At 31.7% G+C, this 13,199-nt stretch overlaps 1 protein-coding gene and 1 pseudogene across 50 annotated transcripts in view; one reads left to right on the forward strand and one right to left on the reverse strand.

The window, feature by feature from the left end:
• LOC145252565 (rho GTPase-activating protein 190-like) overlaps positions 1-13,199 on the reverse strand; it is a 793,870-nt gene that overhangs the window by 582,823 nt on the left and 197,848 nt on the right. The window lies entirely within an intron of this gene.
• On the forward strand, positions 7,264-7,396 carry LOC145253071 (U2 spliceosomal RNA; annotated as a pseudogene).

Consider the following 13,199-nt stretch of genomic DNA (forward strand, 5'->3'; position numbering starts at 1 on the left):
ATCAATCATTGGCTTGGATCGTTTGAAACGTTTTCATCCACAGAATCCAGCTCCATCCAAGAACAGATAAAATTCTCCGGTAGACCAAAAGACAGAGGAACAATGACGCAGTTGAAAAGGTATGTCGAAATACATATCTGACACACGCAAGTATAACACTTAGATTGATCATGGTACGTAAATAGGCTGTAAGATATAACATATGGTTCAGAAAGTGAAGAACTACCACAATAGACATTTAGTGACACGTACACACAAGCACACGTGTGTGTGTGTCACCTTTTTGGTTACTATACAACACCACATTCCATTCACTTTAAAATTTACATTTGATCCGACTAATATATAATCCCACAAAGAAAATAGTAAACAATTTCACTCTCCTGCAATTAAGTACTCACAACCTCTGCACGATTCAATTTCTAGTTTTGTGTGTGTGTGTGTGTGTGTGTGTGTGTGTGTGTGTGTGTGTACACGCATTTTGTTGACACAGACAAGTTGAGGTTTTTGCAACCTTCTCCAAGTCATTACTATGGTTAATTTCGTTTTGCAGCATATCCACCTCTAAGTTATGTAATCCTGAAACGTTAATTTTAATATGATAGACAATAGTTGAATGTTATTAATGTTTCAGTGAAACTGCTTATTTATATTGTGCTGTGTATTTTTATTTCCGTCAGGAATTCAAAAAAATTGTCTGGTCCGACCTTGTTAAATATCTCCCTTAAAGTATTTTCCCAGATAGTGTCTCATCCGGGGTTGACTCAAATTTCAGACAGCCCGTCAGTAGATGCTGTACTGTGTAGGGTCCCTGGCATCTTATGCAAAATAGTACTTCTTTTTATCAATAAATATGAATGGGTGGCATACTACTCGATTGAACACTAATATAATATATATAATATTGAGCACTATCAGAACACATATACTGACTTATTGTACACTAAAAAGCATTAACTCAACCTACATGTGTGTTTGGTAGTAGCGGAATATATGAATATACATTGATAAAAATTCCTCGAGATCGTAACGGATATTTCTCATCTCTTGAATTAATCATAAACTTCACAGATTGTGGTTAAAAAAGAAAAAAAAAATTCTTAATAATAAAAAAATAAAATGAAGTAGAATTTAAAAGAAAGTTGTGATTCACCTTTTTAAAATTTCTTTGTCATATAAGACATAAACAAGAGACGATGATGAGGATTAAAACTGCTGTGCCAGCATCTACATCCTTGCAACATTTTCTTCAATTCTCTTCATGCACGACTGCAGATGAGCCGATTGCAAGATACTTGTAAAATATGTCATACTCAAATATTTGGTGAACTCAGTCAACATCAACACAGATTATAACCCTAACCCAACTACTGAAATAACAGGTGCTATAAAAAAAAAATTAAAAAAAATTTAACTATAAATATGCATACACAGTAGAAACATTTTTCTTAAAAGAAATATAACTATAGAGGAATGTATTTTTTATTCCTATATAGTTAGGTATGTGCATATATATATATATATATATATATATATATATATATATATATATATACACTAGTAAGGAGACCCGACGTTGCCAAGATAGAATGAGGATCAACAAATGCTCTAGTCAGGGACCTATCATGGTGCACCAAGAGGAAGTTTCACATGCCTCCCTGCAATGACTTAGTCCACAATAAATTGTAATCTATGTTGCACTATAGAAAACCTACTGTTGATTTTATAAAAATGGCTTGAATTAAAATTTTAAATCCAAAAGTCAAGTGTCATGGTTCAATTGTGCCCTAAGCAAAAACATTTCTAACACACCCCTGCCTAATCAAAAAACCTTTTGTTGATTGTATGTTGAGCCCTTGCATTTGTGCAGTGACAGAACTTCTCAAATGCATTTGTCATGTTAGGTTGTATAAAGATGTTAACTTTGGTCAAAATCGGACTGTTCCTTGTTTAATTGTTTTTTTTTTTTTTTTTTTTTTTTTTTGAAAATTATCAGAGGCATTCTGATACAAAACATCTTGGAATCCATAAGAAATGAACTCGCTCACACACACACACAAATGTGTTTTTTTATTTATATATACTAGCAGTCTGCCCAGTGTTGCCTGGTCGTAAAATGCGCAATAATATTATATTTTAGTTCATACAGAATGAGACTTGATCATGCGAGTATTGTTTTTTTCTAAACAGTTCATTTCTTGTAAGTAAAAAAAATATTCAAGCTGAGATCGAAAGACAGTGAGTCAAGTACAATAACCATTATGCCAGCTTGAAATGATTTTTAAAATAGTGTTTTAAAACTTACTTATTCTTGACATAAGGAATCTGTAACATGAATGAGCCACGCATGCGCATTCATGAAACAGCAAACAGATAAAAATCCAATGATTCCCATGTACCAATTTTTTACTTTTGACTCCTTAGCAGCCCTTTTTTTCCGGATGAAAACTGATTAAAAAAAGTTTTCCCAAATACTCTATATGCCAAATTTCAAGTGTGTAGATCCAAAATCCGTTTAGTATACAGGTTACGGTGTCCTCTCTCACATTCTCACTTTATATATATACAAGCTTTCATTTTAAAGTTAGACTCAAATAGCATTTAAGCTGACAAATCGTTGTTGTATCATGTTATTGGCAATATATTCACATTCCTACCTACAAGTTATTTAAAAAATTACTTAGTCTGGTCCAAATGACTTATTTTTAAATAATCATTAAAAAATAAAAATCAAGAGAGGTAGCTAATTTTAAATCAAAGAGTGTAATAGGAGTTGTCTACCTTGAGTTTTAAAAAATGTAGAAAAAAATAAAAATTAAAATTACTTTACTGCATCTCAAACAATGTCGGGTAAGTAAAGATAATATTTAAAAATAAACAGAAATAAAAATTGAAAAATAATATATCAGATAGAGAAAATAAACAGACATGAGAAGTGACCAAACACTTATTAACATAGAGATGAACTCAACACCCCCCCCCAAACCGTACTTTTGCATGCGCTATCAACAGTTTTTATTTTTGTATTAAAAAAAAAAATCTGCAAAACAAGATGGCGTCCAAGTTGAGCGGGAACAAACAACTGACATACAATCATTGGTTTTAAAAGACAATTTTCTCAGCTGAAACCACTATTTTTCAAAAACGTTTTTTTTCTTTTATTGGATTTCTTTCCCATAAGCATTTTCTGCCCCCCCCCATGCACGAAATAAAAGTAAAATCAGAAATAAACATCAACAAAACAAGTGCACATGTTGCACTTTGACTACTCTAGGAATAGCTTAAAGTTAACTTGATCTCAGTTCTAAAATGTCAAGACCCAACTGACCCGGTATGACCTTTCAATTCACCTCTTGTTTTTGTAAACAGTGGTAGCCAAGGACCAGAGATGGTAGGAGGATGTGAAAAATATCCTGGTGGGGAGTAGAGGTTGTATTGAATATAATTTGGGCCAGGAGGGGAGATGAGGCTGGATTGCGAGTCAATTACTTGGTTGCATTGGTAGAGAAAGTTTCTGAATGGCCTATAAGGTGATGAAGTTACTTTTGGAAGATGGGTTATAAACCCCCACCCTCGGGACACACGCATACACGCACTTCTGTTTTCATAGGCTTGCTATATTCATGTAAAAAAGCACAGATATTCTGCTTCTTATACTATTTGCATCATTCAGAATCCTATTACTTTTCTCATTTCGGTTATATTCACAATTTGTGGCTAATGCAATGTCTGACATTCTTCAGGTGCATCTCTCCAAACCTAGGAACTATCATCTCGAACTTGTGAACATGTATGAAATTTCAAACTGAACACTTTACCCACCCCCACCCGTCCCATGAATTAAATAAAATAAAAAAGATTCCATCTGAAATTCTGTAGAGGTTTGAGAGATTGACAAGGACATCTAAGTTTTAAAAGTCGAGAAGATCAAAGGTAACGTTTCTACTTTTTTTTTTTTTTTTTTTTTACTAGAATCGTCTGCAAGGACCCATGGCGTAATGGATAAAATACTAGGTAAAATTCAGTTGTAAGTGATACTTCTGAAGGTTGAAGGTTACAGCCTCAGAATACAATCACAGATTACTTAGGACTTCTACCCGGTCATGGCTGATGGAATGAGAACATGCTACCCTTGTGGATTTAATAAAAGGGCTCCATTTGAAATTACATGCAGATTCTTGAGTTTTACAGAAATGATTCCAGAGATTTGACAAGATATATCTGAAGAAAGTTACATTGAATGAAACGTTAAAATAACACCCAAGATGAGCATATAGCAGTAAAAAAAAAAAAATCACCAAACTTTCTAATTTTTATTTTGAACATTGGTATGAATTTTAGCATGCAGGCAGTACATATTTAACTCAAAAGCCATTATCAAAGTTGAAGGAGACTTTAATGTATAAAATTTAAAAGTATATGAAAGGGAATGATAATGCCGTTATGGGGGGGGGGGAACACTGGACAAGTTTATGTAGTAAGAGAATAATCACAATATTGAAGGAATTTCAATAATTTTTAATTATAATGTACTAGCTGGGGGCATTCGGTTATTACAAAAAAAAAAAAAAAAAAAAAAAATGGGACTTGAGTGCCATCAGCCAGAAACGAAACTGAAAACAAAATTTTTTAAGAAAAGAAAAAAGATAGAAAAGAAAAGAAACAAGAAAAAGGAAACGAAAGAAAAAGAAAAAGGAAAGAAACAAAAATGACGCATACCGGGTGTGAACTTGCATAACTTAGGTTAGTATGCAAAGGCTTTTATCCATGGGCACACGAGGACATTGTCGCAAATTAAGCTTTTTAAAATGGAACATATCGGTTAGCACATGCATAGTTTGCAAACCATGTAGAAAGCAAGGTTTTTATCTGACTGCCCTTCAAACAAAATGATATTTCTCCACAAAATAATCTATTTGTTTCAATATTTTTTGTCAATGCAGGTGACAAAAGTTTTTAGCAGACATACAAACACACACACACACACAGACGTTTGAGATTTATTTAATAGATTTATTTACCAGCAGGTTACACAAGATGGTAGGTGTGTGAATTTCCAAAACTTTAAGACTATCTCTTTGTCAGGGGAGAAAAAGGAGCATGTACAGCTACCCAGATGGGGCGGGGGGGGGCTTTCATTTTGTTTATGTCGGTTGTCAAAAGTCAGATCTAGGCATCAGTCATGCAATCGAGCTGGCTCACACATTCATTAAATCAATTCCCGAAATATGGATCCTGATAAGTCTTAAATATTGTTCTAAATTATAACTCTTTTAATTAATTAATGCTGTGTGTTTTATTTATAATTGTCCACTTAAAAGAGCTGATGTCTGATGTGTGTATGTGAGGTGTTTACATCTGTAGTGATTTAAGGGAGATAACTCCATGATTATTTCCCTTGTGTAGAGATACACCTGTACATATGGAAAAACACGGGTACACATATACATGCATGCATATATGTAAACAGACACATACCTACATGAACCTACATATATACCTACTTACCTATGCATGCCCAATGTTCCCTCGTAAACGGCTTTATCATAGCCTCCAAACACAGTTAATTTCATGCCACATATAACGCTTCAAGCAATCTACAACATCCTTAGTAAAAGTATATCTTTACTAGACTTTATAGCCTGTTAAAACCAGGAAAAAGTTATAGCCTGTTGACAAACAGACTAAGATAAATATAATATAGATTCTTATCACTAAAACGGTTTTTAAAGCAGGAAGACATTATCTGTTTCTCAGTCATTTTTGTGTACGTATAAATCGGTTCTGAAATACCTTACGCACCATGTACAAACACACAATTTAAGTTAAATTAAGTGAAAAGGACAAATGTTTTTTTTATGTACGTTGATTCTTTATATTGCAATCAACTATAATCACAGATGCGTGCGCATATAGCAAATGAGTTATAATCGATTACAATATGACCAATCAAATTAGATTAACTTTCCATACGTTTTGTCTTTTTTTCTTTCGAAAAGCGCATTTACAATTTGGCTTGTTCAATTTATTTTTTAATTAACTTCAAAGACAATTCTCAAAAGCAATATTATTCTTCATATTGTTTGTATTCTTCGGACCACTTCTCATCTTAAGTGTTATTCTCACAACATTTCGGTTGATCTAACCTTCTTCAGGTATATCTCATCCAATTATGAGAATCTTTGTTAAACTCGAGAATCTGCAGAGAATTTCGAACAGAACCCTTTATTTAATCCACAGGGAAGCATAGTTGTGTTCCAAATACCAATACAGGGTAGAACTCTTGAGTAATTGTATTTTGAGTGTCACCCACACTGAAGATTGAACCTTCAACCTCCAGAAAATTTACCAAGTACTTTATCCACTAAACCACGGGTCCTTGCACGGAAAATCACCCTGAAGATGAGAACAGTAGTCTGAAGAATCCAAATAATCAACCACCTCAAAAAATTCAAACTTTTTTTTTTTTTTTCAATTTTAAATACCTCAGCTACGTTTTTCATTTTTAAACTAAAAGATATAAATTTATAAACCATATAGTTTTGTCTACAGAATTAAAAAAAAGAAAATTAACATTCTTCCTAGAGTAAAAGACGATGACCAAAAATGTTCAAACATAAATAATCAATCAATTTAAACAATCAAAATAAAATGGCTGTTCACACACAACAAAAAACTTTGCATAAAAGTTCCATTTATTACAATAAACAAAAAAAAAAACAGCACTGTATTTTATCCAGATAATTTCCATTTCATACATATTCAAAAAGTTAACATAAGTATTTACTTTGTTGCCATCCTATTTTAAGTAATATACAGCATAATCATGTCGACACATCGATTACAGAAGTTAATCAATGTTAAGCCTGGTCAATACCAGATGAGTGACGAATTGGGAATACCAGGTGCTGTATGTAGGAAGATGTCACCTCTCTGCAAGAACCTAACATTGTCATCTCCCCTGTGACAGATATATACAAGAGGCTAGGAACCAATTGTGAATTTGATCTTCCCATGGAGTTTTCTCCTTTGGAGGAAGCTGATTCAACCAGTCTAGAGTGAATACAGCTTCAAATAAAAGCTATTCTAAATAGTGTTGGGACAATTCATTGGAATCAGAAATTTTAAAAAATCAGAACATTTTTGGCTTAATGCAAATTGAAAATTTTGTGCATATTTTCTGATGCCAAAAATGAATTTAGAAAAAAAAAAAAAAAAGCGGGTTTGTTTAAAACTTAATTTTCCATTGCTTCACATTAACGATCTGGTTCTTGGCCTTTTGGTCAAGATCAAAGTGTAGTATCTGTTCTTCAGATGCTGCACTTCCATTTCTTGTTCTCTTTCGGTGGAGGAGAAATCCTTCACGACTGAGACAATTTTTATTTTTGTACCTTTTCTCCACATTAAAAAACGACCCTGGTGTCTAACTCTATCCTGTGGGGAGGCATAGTAAATAGGTACAATAATAGAAACATTCATTGATCTTAAACTATCAGAGAAACTAAAATCCATAGATCATCTCACACAAGTGTATTTTTACATTTGCAAAAATATATGCACATATTGCATAGTTTTTACGCTAATTTGAAAAAAAAAAAAACCTACTCATTATAGCTAAATATTTACAGAGTTAAAAAGAATCGGAATCGATAATTGCATTGGAATCAAGAAAAATATTTTAATTGTTTCATCACTAATTCTAAGTGATCTGTCTCAACTATCAAATTTAAAAACATCAAAAAGTGTAGGCAAATGCTTTGCTGGCCTGGTAGGTCAAACATAATGGTGAGGTACAACCATAATAAATAAAACTTGTCAAAAGCAACGTCTGATTTGTCAGATTAAATGCTATTTGGGTCTGACTTAATAACCGGGGTTTACATTACGCGTGTAACAATTGTATTTGCGAGTGATTTTTCCAAGTGACAACTAGAAATAATAAAATGGTTATCTTTTGGCGATTGAGAAATGAATGAAAACATGATCGCCAAAAGATCATTAGCTCCCAAACTTTATTACTCAGTGAAAATATCCTTTCAATTCTTTTTTTTTTTTTTTTTAAGTCAAATTATTTAAACAAAAATTTATTGGAACGATAGTCTTTTTATGAAGGCTATTAAAAAAAAAAAAAAAAAAAATGTCGTGCAAATAACACTAAAGATGAGAACAGTAGTGTGAATAATCCAAATAATCGAAATTATCAATTCTTATTTTTAAAAATTAACACAAAATGAGAATGGTTGTTTAAATCATTCTTTTTAAAAAAAAAATCTAAGTATCAATCCTCATCTAAAAAATTATAAAACAAATTGTACGATATTTGCAAATGATTTGTCATTTTGGGGCATTTTAGCCCCCCCCCCCCCCGAAAAATCTAGTTAGGCTATTTTTATGTATTTATGATGATATAACTGTAAAATTGCATGAAAAATATTTGTGATTTTAAGAAAATCAAAAAACAAAATAATGGACAATGACAAAACTAAGTCTTTCTTTTGATCTCTCAGCACCAAAGCCATTTTAAAATCTGTTGTTTTTCATTGTTGACAACATTATATTGTTGGTCCTGTGCGTTTCTATGCGGCCCACTCTCCCAGGCTTTTTCTTCTCCCTTTAAGAAGGGATTAGTTTATAGCTAAACGCCCGAAGCGCGATTACCAGAGAATGGTGACAGGGCTGTCCAGGCACCTTTTGCAAGCCAGAGTGCTTTTCCTCTAAGACGGTGACCCTTCAATCCCACTTTTCGACCCTTGTGCCACATCCTCCTGCCATGGGAGGAGGGAAGGAGATAAATAACTTTCATTCGATGTTAATCAAGAGCCAAAAATTTTATGTGTTTATAGTCATGTAACTTTATGTAAAATTTCATCAAAAACCACCGATCTGATTTTGAGAAAATCCAAAACGATGGACAAACAGGCAGCCATAAAAACGCCCCCCCCACCACCACCACTGATTAACATCAAAGAATCAAACAATTTTTTATGATATTTCTGATACAAGATATTATTTTCCAGACAGTATTACTGATCTTAGTTATGTATTTCAACCCGGGCAACATCAGCTAAATACTGCTAGTACTTAAAAAAACAAAAAAACTATATGCAAAACTAAAGCTCAACATAATGTTTATATGAGAAAGAGTAACGGCACCATTGTCTTTTTTTTTTTTTTTTTTTTTTTTTTTTTTCAAAGAGTTTTGTAATGATTTTTTATGCGCCATCGCTTCCTTCAGAGTTTCCATAGCGTTCGTTAATATACGCGGATATGTAGAAAACCTTGAAATAATGTAATCCAAACTTTTATGCAGATCATCCAGTTCAGTGAACTAGAAGAATGTCATTGTTCAGCACAATAATTCACGTCTTTAACACGATGAAAAAAAATAAAAAATAAAATAACGTAAGTACAATTGAACTCCAACATGAAAAGACTTTATTGCAGACTTGCCTGTTTGCAAAAAACGCTTATCCATTTTTTTTTTTTTTTTTAACACAGGAGTTATTCTAATCAGAATAAAACTGGAGAAACATTCGACAAATTTGTTTGAGTGGTGAACAAAATTTGGAAGAAAATTGCTGTCAAGGTGAAATAAATCTGATTGCAACAATTTTTTTTTTTTTCAAAAAAAAAAAAAAAAAAAAAAAATAGAAGAGCCTGATAAAACATTAAAGTAGACATATAAACCTGTTTTTCTCTCCTGATGAGAAGCATTTAGCTTCAAAATATCATGACTTAAAAACGTTCTTTTTTTTTTCGTTTTTCTTTATTGATCTGATGATGTAATAAAGTTGTATTTAATTTTGAATTCTCATCTTATATATATATATATATATATATATATATATATATATATATATATATTAGTGATGTGACGGTTTCAATATTTTTACCCATTCTGATTTTTTTGAAATTTCTAAATATTTAGTTGCAAAGTTATCTTCATTATTCAGATTACCTTAAAAACCCATGTAGTATGTGCATATGATTTTCAAAAACGTAAAATTACACTAGTGGGGTGATGTATAAATTTTTAATTTTATTGGTAGTTTAAAAATCAATAAATATTTATCATGTTACCATTAGTATCAGCAATGGAAAATTAAGTTTTAAACAAAAACAAAAAATAAAAGAATCGTTTTTGGCATCAAAAATATACATGAAGTTTTCGATTGTGATACCCTCGAAAGTTCCAATTATTACGATTTCAGAATCCTATTTTGATTAATCATCTTAACACTAATATATAGTGGCCCACTTAAAAGTGTGGCCAGAAAATGTGGTAGAGTGGAGGAACGTTCTTTTATTGTTTAAATTACTTGTAACAGTGTTTAAATTACCTGTAGTGTTATAAAAAAACGCTGGAAGTACTCCCTGTTGACACCTATGCATTTATGGGCACGTTTAACAACGTTTGCAGATATTGCCTGTAAATCTTCTCTTGTGATTCTCCTGATAGCGTTGGTAATGTTTACCTTTAGTTGCTATAGATTGTGAACATTATTTGCATAGACTTTTTGTTTTAAAACCCCCCAAAGATAAAAATCACATGATGACAAGCCCGGGGAACGTAATGGCCATTATTGTTCTCTCTTCCGTAAACATGTCATGTACTCAAATGAGTGATTTGTGAGACGTGTGGCATGTAGCGCCATCTTGTTGGAAAAAGAATTGCATTTTTTCTTGTGATGTCAGTTGATCGTTAAGAGAAAGATTAGAGATATTTGGCTCCTTTGAAGTGAGCCACTAAATCTGAAAAAAAAAAAAAAAAAAAAAAAAAAAAAAAAAAAAAAAAAATGGATTAGAGAAAGAGTAGAGATATCGAGCTGCTTTTAAGTGAGCCACCCTGTATAAGCAAGTTTGTTAATTCTCTTAATGCAAGGAACAAGTTTTCCGGTTTTATGTTAGTATAATTCTACTCCTTGTGTTTTTATTTCAGCCATCTCGCTAACACTTTCGATCTTCAGCAAGAAGAATTTTTTTTTTTTTCTATTATTTGTAAATTTTATATTTATTATTGCTATATATATATATATATATATATATATATATATATATATATATATATATAAACACACTAGGAAAAAATTGGCCCCTAAGGTTATCTATTCAGCTTGAGTTAGATTGTTGGAATTAAAAAAAAAAAAATGAAAAAAAAAATGAGTTTGTAAAGCCAGCTAAAATTAAATATATAAAATGAAATGCTGTGGAGACAGTACGTATGAAAAAGGATTGAAAGTAATTATGATTTCTTACACTGACGATTATGTAAGCATGAAACACTAGCATTAAAGAAATGTTATACTTTTAGTTTTAAATGTACTTGTAGTTTGTCAGAATTAAGAAACTGACACTTGACAGCTGTAAGTCGACTAAATGTGTTATTTCTACGCTTGCACAAATATACATTTATGTCTTTCGCAACATTTTAAAAAGTTTTTATATGCGTATGGATTTAGGTCAGACAGTAACGAATAAATCTAGAGAACTGTTTTAGTTTGGATTCTAGTTGATGGCACTCAAATCATATATATATATATATATATATATATATATATATATATATATATATATATGTGTGTGTATGTATATACTATTTTTTCTACTTCAGTATTGAGTACTCTTGTATTAACCTCGTTATACTCTGCAAAATAACTTTAAAAATATGTATATATATATATATATATATATATATATATATAGATAGAGAGAGAGAGTGTAGAAATAACATTTAGTCGACTTACGACTTTCAAGTTTAATTATTTTTTTTTTTAATTTATTTATTTTTTTTTTTAATTCTGACAAACTACACACACCAATTTTCAGCGACTAAAAACCAAATCGAATTTGTTCCGAAGATCTGAATCCCTTACATATCAAGTTTCAAATCTGTAAACAAAAAATTAACAAGGTCATTTTATATTATATATATATATATATATATACACACATACATACACAACAAAAAAGAATAGATCTAAGATAAAGATTTTTCCTAAGATTAATATATGCTTATTTATATTTACAAATAAGAATAATGCTGAAATAACTTAAAATATCTCATTAAAATTGCATCTAACATTAAAGCATGCCAAAGGAGCACAAGACCTATCAGAATTTCTGTGAGGACGAATCATAGGTCAACATGAAGGTTGTCTAAGTCAACGCAAAATAGCAGGAAATCTTTCAATACCTTTTTCCATTGTTAATAGAGTGATCGTGCAATTCATAAGAAAAGGACAAGGAGGGCTCAAAAATTTATCCAGGTCATCTCAGCCTCTCTGTGAAAAGAAATGTTGAACAGGATCCTCTGTGCAAACCCTTTGGCATTGCAACAAAAGCTGGTGTCAGTCCCAGAACAGCTTTCAAGTATTTTCATAAGCTGAGCTACTATGGTAGAGCTGAGAGAAGGAAACCTCTTTTCTGTCCTACCAATATCAAGTGCAGAAAAGATTGGGCTCGTGAGATAGTGGAGAGACCTATGACCTTTTGGACCAATGTTATTTTCTCTGATGAGTCACGATTTGCATTATTTCCCAACAGTGGAAGAGTATGGGTATGGAGTAGTGGTGGGACGATTAATCGGAATCGGAATCGTTAATCGTAAGAATCGTGTATTTTGGGAGATATCGGAATCGCATCGTTAAAAAATACCTTAATTTTCCGATTCGTTCATTATGATTCTTTTAGTCTGATGTTGAAAAAAAGAAAAAAAATTCCTGATATTTCTAATCGCAAGAGAGAAATAAAAAGAAACCAAAGAAATTCATTATTAACAGGGCAATGCTTAGCGCCCCTTCCCTCCCTTACAAGGTTCATTCATTTAGATCTATTGTAATCAAAACTACAAAACAGTTAACTTGAAAAGAAGTATGCAGGGCTCTACATTGCGAGTAAAAATAAAAAAACGCTCATCTTTTTGGCGATTGTTTTTTTTTTACTGACAAATCTAATAGTGAATGAAAATGCTTTTTCAACTTATATTTTCTTAAAATAAAACGAGCAAAGTCAAATTATTTAAACAGTAAAAGGTTTAATAGAACAATATACTTTTTTTTTCTTTTTTTAAAAGAAGGCTTTTGAAAGAAATATCTCTAAAATGAAATTGATCACGTTGTATTATTTCGCAAAGTTTTGACAGTAGTCGGTTTCTTTTGAAGTTTAAAAAAAAATCGACCCCATACCTATCTCTTCCAAAC

Source organism: Euprymna scolopes, chromosome 29 (genome assembly GCF_053919585.1).
Source record: "Euprymna scolopes isolate OS-2025 chromosome 29, ASM5391958v1, whole genome shotgun sequence".
NCBI lineage: Eukaryota > Metazoa > Mollusca > Cephalopoda > Sepiida > Sepiolidae > Euprymna > Euprymna scolopes.